This window comes from Lutjanus erythropterus, chromosome 18, assembly GCF_056507025.1.
Source record: "Lutjanus erythropterus isolate fLutEry1 chromosome 18, fLutEry1.hap2, whole genome shotgun sequence".
In the NCBI taxonomy this organism is placed as follows: Eukaryota; Metazoa; Chordata; class Actinopteri; order Lutjaniformes; family Lutjanidae; genus Lutjanus; species Lutjanus erythropterus.
The window spans coordinates 24,294,249-24,307,420 of NC_139334.1; the positions used below are offsets into that span (position 1 = coordinate 24,294,249).

The window sequence follows — 13,172 nt, forward strand, 5'->3', positions numbered from 1 at the left end:
GTTAAAAGATACTAAAAGTTTACACATACACTTCCTGCATATATACAGTTCACCCACATAGCTGTCTACAGTACATGTACAAATGAAATTAAATAAATAAATGAAAATAAATAGATATGTGTGTGTGTGTGTGTGTGTGTGTGTGTGTGTGTGTGTGTGTGTGTCTGTGTGTGTCTGTGTGTGTCTGTGTGTGTATTCACACATACATAAATATAATAACACATATACACACACATACATACATATTTGCATGCACATATGTACCTGCGCATACACGTATGGTTAAGCTACAGTTAGCTTCCCATTTAAGGCTTTAATGGACAAGGGGACAAAAGAGTTCTTAAAGCGGTTAAGCCTGCACTGGGGGACTCTAAAGTGTCTGCCTGAGGGCAGACGTTGGTACTCATGATGGAGGATATGGGTGGGATCTAAGATTATCTTCTGGGCCTGTCTTATAATGGTTTGCTCAAAGATAGACTTGAGTGTGGCATGCTGCCTGACTCCCATGATTTTCATGGTTCTCTGCATAAACCTGGTAATGTGGGCCTTCAGTTGTACACTGAGTTTGCCAAACCAAGCTGAGATGCCATACCACAGGATGCTCTCAACTACAGCGTGGTAGAAGAGGAGCAACACCTTCTGGTTGCGAAGGAAGAGTAGGCGCTCTTTGACCCTAGTGCAGACATTATCTACCTGAACACTCCATGTTAGTTTATGGTCAGTGTGTATGCCCAGGTATTTATATGACTCAACCTGGACTATGTTTTGGTCATGAATAACCACTGGTGAATGGTCTCCAATAGACTTGGGGTTGAATATCCTGTTACATATAGAAGTGTCGTAATTTCAATATTAAATTGAAAAATGATTGAATGAGTGAAATTGAATCAAAATCAAATATAGAATCACATTTCTCCCAGTGTTTTATTTCTCTTCACTCCTGCCTACTTGCAGTATTCAGCATGTCTGTAGAAAATTCATTAAAGAAGGAACAATGTATATTAATTAATTTGAGCACTTGAGTCCATTAGATCACAACAATCAGTCCATTAAGTGAGCAGTTGATCAAAAGAAAATTAATCTATATCTATTATGATAATCAATTAATCACTGAGAAGAAGGAATACAGGTGCAAGAGGCTGTGAGCTGTAGCACAGACATGAAAATATGTGTGATGAGGTTTTTGTACTGAGGAGCAGTGATATGTAGCACTGTGTACCTCGCAGCACAGAAGTAAACTGCACTGCTGTTCTGGTTGAGTTCTTCAGTTGTTAATGTGCAGATCTCATCTTTTTTTGCACCTCCTTCTATCGTCACATTCACTCCAGTTTCTATGTTTCCAGTGTCTAAATACATGTTTCCCAGCAACTGTAGTTCTCCATTTGACTGCTTGTACCAGAGGATTTGATCAAATCTTGTGTTGTTATGTGAGCAGCTGATTTTGGCTCTTTCTTTTGGTTTGATGAGGACGACTAACATGTCCAAGTGTCACAGAGTTTTAGGGATTTAAGTCTTTGTCTGTCACTGTGAATGACTGAGATCCAGCTGATGCTCTCTTGAGCTGACTGAGGTTTGAAAAGGAAATGGAAATGAAGATGAAACGGCACCACTGTGAACTGGCTGGCTGAGATAATGACATCTGATTGAGAGCAGCTGGCTGGGCGGGGCCTGTTCAGGATCTAATTCAAAACCGTAAACGTTGATGAAAGTTGGCTCAGAGTTTTTGTATGAAGGAGATGGAAACAACAGTCACCGTGCTTCACTAGCTGCACAGTAGTACACTGCACTGTGCTCTGGTGCCTTCAGGTCGACTATAAACAGAGAGCCGTTCTTTGCTTTCCCTCCACTCAAATCTCCAGTGATGTTAAAATGTTCTTTGAAAGACTCCTCATGTTCTTTGTTGTCGTGGTACACATGTCCAATACGTTTCAGAGCTCGCTCTCCATGGGGTTTTTGATACCACTGCATGAGGAAGAAGTCAGTTTTTTCATGGGTGCAGACGAGCTGGACTTGGTCTCCAGGTCGTCTGAGGAGAGCTTGAGGAGTTTGGTCGACTTCAACACCCAGACAAACACCTAGAAAGACAGAAAATCAATCAACATTGTACAAAAACTGAAGATAAAGTTTTGTTACTGAGTGGTAAAAGTGATTACCAATGATCCAAGATAAAAAGAATAATGTTGACATGTTGATCTCCTGTCTGGATGAACACAGAACACTGAGTGGTTCTGTTTACTGTAGACTCTTTATCAACTCCCTCCTACCAAGTGGAAACCAGCTACATGAAATGTCACAGTCCTCCAGCTCCACCTACTGGAATGAAATTTGGTTTCTGATACACTCATCAAATATATCGTCACCAGTTTTTGTTCAGCTGCTCAGCTTCTCACATCACTGTGTTTGCTGATGATGCAGAAATACACACTGCTGTCCTCAGGCTGAGAATTTGAGTCGTCATAGTGATCCTGTTAACATGACATGCAAACATAGTGAATGTCTGAGGCTGCTTTTTATAACAGGAGATGTGATGTCAAAGACATTACTCCACAGGAAGGACCTCCCATTATAATGTGATTTTAATCAGGAGACCAAGATTGGTTAGAGCAGTTTATTCCAGGTGCAAGAGGCTGTAAGCTGTGACACAGAGATGTGGAGGTTTTTGTACTGAGGAGCAGTGATATGTAGCACTGTGTAAACTAGCAGCACAGAAGTAAACTGCACTGCTGTTCTGGTTGAGTCCTGCTATTGTTAATGTGCAGGTCTCGCCTGTATTTGCACCCCCTTCTATCTTCATAGTCAGGTTGGGCTCTAGTTTTCCACGACTTCCAACCAAGTATCCCAGGAGCTGTAGTTTTCTGTTTGACTGCTTGTACCAGAGGATTTGATTATAGTTTGAAATTTTGTGTGAACAGTTGATTTTTGCTTCGTCTCCTTGTTTGCTGTAGATGTCTGGTGGAGTCTGCTGGACTTGGTCAGAGGAAGCTGCTGAAAAAGGATCCCCAAAGCAAACAAATCCAAACACAACACGATCAGAATATTAAACTTGTTGTGCACAAACAAATCTATAAACAGCTTTTGTTGAAAACCTGAATAATGAAAATTGTAAATGTAGAATAATTGTGATGCTGTTACCTGAAACCAGAATTATGTTAAAAGTAATGCTTAGTAATAAGATGATCATGTTTTCTTCAGAGTGTTTGCTTGTATTGAATTATACAAGATCAAAATCATTGTGTCATTGTTCAGTGTACCAGCAGTTTTATCTACTGATTATTTCCCTTTTTTTGACTAAACCCTCCTATCAGGAAACCAACATGAAGTCATGTAGGGTGGCGTCATAGTTCAGCCTCCTCCTCTTCAACAGGTCTGTAACTTCCTGTGGATCCTCAGTGTTACTGATTAAAGACAGAGCAGCACATACTGAGAAGAAGGAATACAGGTGCAAGAGGCTGTGAGCTGCAGTATAGACATGAAAATATGTTTGATGAGGTTTTTGTACTGAGGAGCAGTGATATGTAGCACTGTGTACCTCGCAGCACAGAAGTAAACTGCACTGCTGTTCTGGTTGAGTTCTTCAGTTGTCAATGTGCAGGTCTCATTTTTTTCTGCACCTCCTTCTATCTTCACATTAACTCCATGTTCTAGTTTTTCATTGCCTACATACATGTATCCCAGCAACTGTAGTTCTCCATTTGATTGCTTGTACCAGAGGATTTGGTCATAGTTTTCAATCCTGTGTGAACAGTTGATTTTGGCTCTTTCTTTTTGTTTGATGAGGATGTCAGGTGGAGTCTGGTGGACACTGTTAGAGGAGCCTGTTGAAAAAGGATCAACAAAACATCAGACAAAATATAACATGAACATAAATACTGGTGAATTAAAAAACTAAAGACATAAAATGCAAAATGATGATGCAAGAAAATATATGAACCAATTTGTTGCAAGTCTGAATTAAAAATTCTTTGAACCATTTTGATGACATTACCTGAAACCAGAATAGAGTTTAAAGTGATGCAAATCAATAAGATGATCATTTTGAGTATTTGGTTATTTTGCAGAAAATAGGATCAAACTAAGATCATCAGTTTGTCGTTGCAGTGAAAGAAACATTCATACTGAGTATCTCCAACCTTGTTTTAGAGTAAAACCTCCCAGGTCATGAGGTGGGTGGAGTCATTGTTCATCCTCCTCTTCTAAAAATATATATAACTCATGTTAAGTACCTTGAACACACCACTGTCTCTGTGTGAAGATAATGATCCTGAGGAAGAAACACAGGTGTTAGGAGGCTGTGAGCGGGTATACGATGAAAATAATGTGTGATGAAGGTTTTGTACTGAGGAGCAGTGATATGTAGCACTGTGTATGTAACCTGAAACCATCATGACATTCAGGGCCGTGCAGAAGACAGTGATCATCTTGTTGTCTTTTATGACTGAATTTAAGAACATATTTGTTGTTGTTACTGTGTGTTCATCTGTGTGTGTGTGTGCAGTTCTTACTGAATATTCACAAACTCTCTCATCAGGAACAGAAACATTATTGAGTTGTGTTGTCATGATGCATTTTCCTCTCAAGTGTCACTTCACACCACAGACATGCTGTGCTGCCACCTTCTGACAGGAAACACAATAACAAAGACCTGAAATGAACCCAGACACCCAAACCAATGTGGTTGTTTGTGTCTTGAGTGTGAAATTTGCAGCTTGTTACCCTCACAGTTAATGCATTAACTTTACATCAAGTTAATAAATCATTAGAGCTGCATTGATTAGTCAATCAAAACAAAGTTAATTGCCAACTATTTTGACAATTGATTCATCATTTTAGAAAACAAGGAAAGAAGAAAAACAATATTGGAACGATGTTGGAATTTAATGTGAATTTTTATTAAAGCTCCATGTAGTAATTTCTGACCACACCGTTATCAACAGAACATAAATACTGTTTGTACTGTGTATGAAGATACTGACTTCGTCACAAAACATTTTTGTGCTTCAAAATTGTTAATAATTCAAAACATTGCAGTTTTACCCCTGAATTTAAAAACCATCACTGACATTAAAACACACAGCAGGAGGAAACTTCTATAACTTAGTATGGACAAAATCAAATATCACAACATTTTTTGAGCAAATTTGCAGATCTTCAGTGTACAATATAAGAATATTTGAAATGCTTTCACCAGTTCATCATTATTCACATTTACCTTGTTTTGTGATTTACCATTTATCATGTATTGTGACATTATCAATCCTGTGAAAAAGATTTATCAGGCGTATGTTGAAAAATAGTTTTTCACAGCCACTATTACCAGAAATAATGACCAAATATTAACAAAAATCTGTTGGTACAAACAGTCACAGATATCAGTTTTGGTGTAAAGCTCCCTCTGGTGCATCAAACAGACTGTTATCTTCTAGTCATGTAGGTATTTGTACAGCTGTCTAAGTCACCTGTATCACTGTGTTTGACTCACAGCACAAAAATACACTCCACTGTCTGCAGGCAGCAGATTCTTCACTGTCAAAGATCCAGTCTGAGCATCTTTCTTCTCTGCTGGAAATTTTTCTTTACTGAATCCTTCTTCATATTTATGTGGAGGATTTGTAGTGGTGAAAACTATTTGCTTCATCATCTCCCCTGGCAGCTGTCTGTACCAGTACATCTGGACGAAAGTTGCATCCTTACTGTGACTGCAGTTCATTTGGCCGACTGACCCTGGTTCCTCCACAGCAGAGGAGTCTGAGTGACATCACTCCCATCAGTCAGACCTGTGAGGGTAAAAATTGACATATGATGTTACAGAAGCAGCAGTCATCTCCAGTGAGTTCTTGATATGCTGACAGAAACCTACAGTACCTGAAACACAGAGCAGAGCTGCAGAGAGTCTGATCAGAGCAGCTGTGATCATGATTGTGTTCTGAACTAAATGAACTGAGAGACCAGAGTCTCTGTCAGTCTGTGTGATGGGAGGTGTGACGTCACAACAGAGACATGAAGAGATGCAGGTGGGAGTGTCTCTGTGTTATGTGATGTTCTGTGATACTTGAGGTCCCCCTACAGTCGAGCAGACGAATCATTTTCTGTGCACGTGGGGTTTTTGTTCAGCTTTCACATGTGTCTGTATCACTGTGTTCACTCACAGCACAGAAGTACAAGCCTTGATCTCCTGGCTCCAGTTTGTTCACTGTGAATGTCCCACTGTGAGCATCAGGTTTGGTGGCTGAGAATCTCTCATCTCTGAAGTCTGGTTCAAAGTCAGGCTTGCTGTTTGCAACAGTGGACACTATTTGTTTCATCGTTTCTCCTGGCAGCTGTCTGTACCAGTACATGTAGATATAAATGCCACCCTTTGTTTGGTTGCAGCTCATTGTTGCTTTGTCGCTTTGGTTTTTCCACAGCATGTCAGTCTGGGTCACATCTCTCCCATCAGTAAGACCTGTGTGTATAATAATAATTATAATAACAGTTAAGTTAATCGTGAAAATGTTAAAGTGGACCACCTTAAAACCTTCGTCACCCTCTTCTGTCAGCCTTAAAATATCAGTCTGACACTGTGCTGTTAATGTAATTCACCTTTCATCCAGAGCAGAAATATTAAAAAGCTGAGGCCACCATGTTTGATAATGTCCATGTTCTGGAAGACAGAGTCTTGAATGAATCTGTTAATGTAGTTGCAGACACATATAAAGAGTAGGAGTGTCTCTGCGGTGTGTGACGTTCTCTGATTCTGTTAGCTGTTCTATCAAAACCACACAGTGAATCAAAGTGTAACTTGGAGTATTTGTGGTCCTGGAGGTCCTCCTACAGTACATGAGATGAAGGGATGGATGTGTGTCAGCAGTGTTGTATCATCTGGCCTGATATGAGCCGATCACAGAAATACTGTATTGGCTTAAATGTTTACCAGAACATATGCTGCAGAAAACAACACTTTAGGTGAGTTAGATTTAAAACAATTGTAATGTTTATGAGAAGAAGAGGAGCTCTAGTTGTGTTTTAATGATGTTTTTAATTGTTGTTATTGTGCAGCTTAATACTGTGACATTGTGTTGTTATTGTGATGTCTTCATGTTGGTAATCTATTGCTGAGACTGTTGTATCCTGAATATGTTCTGTCTTATAAAAATTCAATATCAGTATCATTCTCAAAAGTTCCATATTAGTTGAGTTCTAGTTCAAATCCAGTATTCCAGATAAAATGAAAGGTGTGATTAAAGATAGAGCAGCACATACTGAGAAGAAGGAATACAGGTGCAAGAGGCTGTGAGCTGTAGTACAGACATGAAAATATGTTTGATGAGGTTTTTGTACTGAGGAGCAGTGATATGTAGCACTGTGTACCTCGCAGCACAGAAGTAAACTGCACTGCTGTTCTGGTTGACTTCTTCAGTTGTTAATGTGCAGGTCTCATCTTTATTTGCACCTCCTTCTATTGTCACATTCACTCCATGTTCTAAGGTTTCACTGCCTGCTAACAAGTATCCCAGCAACTGTAGTTCTCCATTTGACTGCTTGTACCAGAGGATTCGGTCAACGTTTGTGTCGCTGTGTGAACAGTTGATTTTGGCTCTTTCTTTTGGTTTGATGAGGATGTCAGGTGGAGTCTGGTGGACACTGTTAGAGGAGCCTGTTGAAAAAGGATCAGTGAAACATCAGACAAAATACAACATGAGCATAAATACTGGTGAATGAAAAAACTAATGAAACAAAATGTAAAATGATGCAAAAAGTTCTGCACACAAGAAAATATATGAACCAATTTGTTGCACGTCTGAATTAAAATTCTTTGAACCATTTTGATGACATTACCTGAAACCAGAATAGAGTTTAAAGTGATGCAAATCAATAAGATGATCATTGTGAGTATTTGGTTATTTTGCAGAAAATAGGATCAAACTAAGATCATCAGTTTGTCGTTGCAGTGAAAGAAACATTCATACTGAGTATCTCCAACCTTGTTTTTGAGTAAACCCTCCCAGGTCATGAGGTGGGTGGAGTCATTGTTCATCCTCCTCTTCTAAAAATATATATAACTCATGTTAAGTACCTTGAACACACCACTGTCTCTGTATGAAGATCTGAGTAATGATCCTGAGGAAGAAACACAGGTGTTAGGAGGCTGTGAGCGGGTACACGATGAAAATAATGTGTGATGAGGTTTTTGTACTGAGGAGCAGTGATATGTAGCACTGTGTACCTCGCAGCACAGAAGTAAACTGCACTGCTGTTCTGGTTGAGTTCTTCAGTTGTTAATGTGCAGATCTCATCTTTATTTGCACCTCCTTCTATCGTCACATTCACTCCAGTTTCTAAGTTTTCAGTGCCTCCATACATGTATCCCAGCAACTGTAGTTCTCCATTTGACTGCTTGTACCAGAGGATTTGGTTATAATTTGAATTAGTGTGTGAACAGTTGATTTTGGCTCTTTCTTTTGGTTTGATGAGGATGTCAGGTGGATCCTGGTGGACTTGGTCACTGGGAGAGGAACCTGTTAAAAAGACATCAACCAAAAACAGGAGACCATCTGTAAATATTAGCACTTGTAAAATCATCAACATAATAAAAATCACTTACAGATAAAGTCAAAGCACAAAGTACAAACAGATGTTGTTAAAATCTCTTGATGACATTACCTGAAAGCAGAATAATGTTAAAATGAATGCTTAGGAATAAGATGATCATGTTGTCTTTTGTGTTTGTCTGTTTTTTCATATGAAAGATATTCTCAGTGTATCAGCAGTTAAAGTGATTTTTTTTCCAGCATCATCTTTGAGTAACACCTCCTGTCATCAAACCATCATGAAGACATTAGGTGGGTGGAGTCATAGAGCATCATCCTCCTTCTCCTCTTAACATTATAACCATCATGTTAAATATAGAAGTGTCACAATTTCCATATTAAATTGAAAAATGATTGAAAGGTGCAGGATAGTGGTTTTTATGCAAGTTGAGGAAACACAAATACTGTGGAAGGAAGGAGACATTTCACTTATTTTACCCATCAAATTGATATAATGTTTTTCTCTCCTGTAAATTGAACCTAAATAGCTTTCCTAGATAAATTAGTCCAGAAACAGAGTCACATTAATGTTGATATGACTGCCTCAAACAAAATATAACCACAAAAGCAGGTGTTTGTCTAATTCAAAACCACTGATGATAAAAAAGAACTGAGCAGAGTTTTTGTTTGGTTCAGAGGGGATTTTTGTCACCGTGCTTCACTAGCTGCACAGTAATAAACTGCACTGTGCTCTGGTGCCTTTAGGTCGACTATAAACAGAGAGCCGTTCTTTGCTTTCCCTCCACTCAAATCTCCAGTGATGTTAAAATGTTCTTTGAAAGACTCCTCATGTTCTATGTTGTTGTGGTACACATGTCCAATACGTTTCAGAGCTCGCTCTCCATGGGGTTTTTGATACCACTGCATGAGGTAGAAGTCAGTTTTTTCATGGGTGCAGACGAGCTGGACTTGGTCTCCAGGTCGTCTGAGGAGAGCTTGAGGAGTTTGGTCGACTTCAACACCCAGACAAACACCTAGAAAGACAGAAAATCAATCAAGTTTGTACAAAAACTGAAGATAAAGTTTTGTTACTGAGTGGTTAAAGTGATTACCAATGATCCAAGATAAAAAGAATAATGTTGACATGCTGATCTCCTGTCTGGATGAACACAGAACACTGAGTGGTTCTGTTTACTGTAGACTCTTTATCAACTCCCTCCTACCAAGTGGAAACCAGCTACATGAAATGTCACAGTCCTCCAGCTCCACCTACTGGAATGAAATTTGGTTTCTGATAAACTCATCAAATATATCGTCACCAGTTTTTGTTCAGCTGCTCAGCTTCTCACATCACAAAAGTCAGTATTTTTGCTTCAGGTTTTACTTGCAGACATATAAAAAGTGAAACAGATTATCTACTTATGGATATAACAAAACCTACACATCTATTACACTGTTTAGTTCTTGTACCTTGAAGCGACAAAGACGAAAATACAAATGTGATGAGAATTTGAGTCGCCATAGCGATCCTGTTAACATGACATGCAAACATAGTGAATGTCTGAGGCTGCTTTTTATAACAGGATGTGTGATGTCAAAGACATTACTCCACAGGAAGGACCTCCCATTATAATGTGATTTTAATCAGGAGACCAAGATTGGTTAGAGCAGTTTATTCCAGGTGCAAGAGGCTGTAAGCTGTGACACAGAGATGTGGAGGTTTTTGTACTGAGGAGCAGTGATATGTAGCACTGTGTAAACTAGCAGCACAGAAGTAAACTGCACTGCTGTTCTGGTTGAGTCCTGCTATTGTTAATGTGCAGGTCTCTCCTGTATTTGCACCCCCTTCTATCTTCATAGTCAGGTTGTGCTCCAGTTTTCCACTGCTTCCGACCAAGTATCCCAGGAGCTGTAGTTCTCTGTTTGACTGTTTGTACCAGAAGATTCGATTATAGCTTGAAATTTTGTGTGAACAGTTGATTTTTGCTTCGTCTCCTTGTTTGCTGTAGATGTCTGGTGGAGTCTGCTGGACTTGGTCAGAGGAAGCTGCTGAAAAAGGATCCCCAAAGCAAACAAATCCAAATACAACATGATCAGAATATTAAACTGGTTGTGCACAAACATGAACAGCTTTTGTTGAAAACTTGAATAATGAAAATTGTAAATGTAGAATAATTGTGATGCTGTTACCTGAAACCAGAATTATGTTAAAAGTAATGCTTAGTAATAAGATGATCATGTTTTCTTCAGTGTGTTTGCTTGTATTGAATTATACAAGATCAAAATCATTGTGTCATTGTTCAGTGTACCATCAGTTTTATCTACTGATTATTTCCTTTTTTTTGACTAAACCCTCCTATCAGGAAACCAACATGAAGTCATGTAGGGTGGCGTCATAGTTCAGCCTCCTCCTCTTCAACAGGTCTGTAACTTCCTGTGGATCCTCAGTGTTACTGTTACTGCAAAATGATTATTGTTTGTTTTCAGTATCAGTGTGAAAAGTTCCATATTTGTTGAGTTTTAGTTCAAATCCACTATTCCAGATAAAATGAAAGGTGTGATTAAAGATAGAGCAGCACATACTGAGAAGAAGGAATACAGGTGCAAGAGGCTGTGAGCTGCAGTACAGACATGAAAATATGTTTGATGAGGTTTTTGTACTGAGGAGCAGTGATATGTAGCACTGTGTACCTCGCAGCACAGAAGTAAACTGCACTGCTGTTCTGGTTGACTTCTTCAGTTGTTAATGTGCAGATCTCATCTTTATTTGCACCTCCTTCTATCGTCACATTCACTCCAGTTTCTAAGGTTTTACTGCCTGCTAACAAGTATCCCAGCAACTGTAGTTCTCCATTTGACTGCTTGTACCAGAGGATTCGGTCAAAGTTTGTGTCGCTGTGTGAACAGTTGATTTTGGCTCTTTCTTTTGGTTTGATGAGGATGTCAGGTGGAGTCTGGTGGACACTGTTAGAGGAGCCTGTTGAAAAAGGATCAGTGAAACATCAGACAAAATACAACATGAGCATAAATACTGGTGAATGAAAAAACTAATGAAACAAAATGTAAAATGATGCAAAAAGTTCTGCACACAAGAAAATATATGAACCAATTTGTTGCACGTCTGAATTAAAATTCTTTGAACCATTTTGATGACATTACCTGAAACCAGAATAGAGTTTAAAGTGATGCAAATCAATAAGATGATCATTGTGAGTATTTGGTTATTTTGCAGAAAATAGGATCAAACTAAGATCATCAGTTTGTCGTTGCAGTGAAAGAAACATTCATACTGAGTATCTCCAACCTTGTTTTTGAGTAAACCCTCCCAGGTCATGAGGTGGGTGGAGTCATTGTTCATCCTCCTCTTCTAAAAATATATATAACTCATGTTAAGTACCTTGAACACACCACTGTCTCTGTGTGAAGATCTGAGTAATGATCCTGAGGAAGAAACACAGGTGTTAGGAGGCTGTGAGCGGGTATACGATGAAAATAATGTGTGATGAAGGTTTTGTACTGGACTGATAGCCTCAGTATTTGGGGTGCTCGCTCTAGCGACTGAGCTACAGGGACGCTCCACAGCAAGAAGGTTCTGAGTTCAAATCCCGCAGCCAGCTGGAGGGCTGGAGAGTTTGTGATCAGGGCAGAACATTTCTATGAAGAGTTTGTGTCCTCTCCTGGTGTCCACTACTAATGTTACAGAGGACTGAACAAACCAGAAAGTATGATGTTTGAGAGGCTAAAATCAAAGAATCTGGAAATTCACAGAAAAGTGACTTGAAAAAATCAATCAATTATCAAAATAGTTGGCGATTAACTTAATAGTTGATGACTGATCAATTAACCAACTGATCCTTTCAGTACTAAATTAGAATAAACCAACAAAATAGAAACACAGCTGCATTAACTGATGACTGCACCAAACCAAACCACAACCACAAAAGCAGGTGTCTATGAACAGTTTAGTCTGTCTTATTCAAAACCCTGATAAAGAATGATGCAGAGTTTTTGTAAAGCTCAGAGGAGACTTTTGTCACTGTGCATATCTGGCTGCACAGTAATAAACTGCACTGTGATCCTGACTGTTTAGTTTGATTATAAGAGAGCCATTCTTTGCTGTATCCCCACTCAAATTTCCAGTCAGATTAAAGTCTTCTTCATATGGCTTCTCCATTTGAACAGCTTCATAATTCAAATGTCCAATGAGTTTCATAGCTGTGTCTCCAGGTGACTGCTGGTACCAGAGCATCACTGTATAGTCAGTTTTATCATGGCTGCAGAAAATCTGCACTTTGTCACCAAGTTTTGTGACCAGATCAGGAGACTGATGGACCTCAAGACCCAGACAACCACCTGGAAAGAGAAAAAAGTGAATTATTTACATTATGATAGACGGATAAATTAAAATTAAACCAACTGTTAAAAGTTATTACCTGTCAGGCAGCAGAAAAAGAGAAAACAGATCATTTTGACTTGTTTAAAATAAAACAGGATACTCAGAAGTGTTTAGATAACCACTAACATGTCCATGTGTCACAGACTTTTAGGGATTTAAGTCATTGTCTGTCACTGTGAGTGACTGAGATCCAGCTGATGCTCTCTTGAGCTGACTGAGGTTTGAAAAGGAAATGGAAATGAAGATGAAACGGCACCGCTGTGATCTGG

General features: G+C 39.1%; 1 long non-coding RNA gene and 1 pseudogene across 1 annotated transcript in view; one reads left to right on the top strand and one right to left on the bottom strand.

Annotated features, from left to right (window-relative positions):
• LOC146311111 (uncharacterized) overlaps positions 1-13,172 on the top strand; it is a 93,396-nt gene that overhangs the window by 34,483 nt on the left and 45,741 nt on the right. The gene's annotated exons all lie outside the window — the stretch shown is intronic.
• On the bottom strand, positions 1,929-6,112 carry LOC146311113 (uncharacterized; annotated as a pseudogene).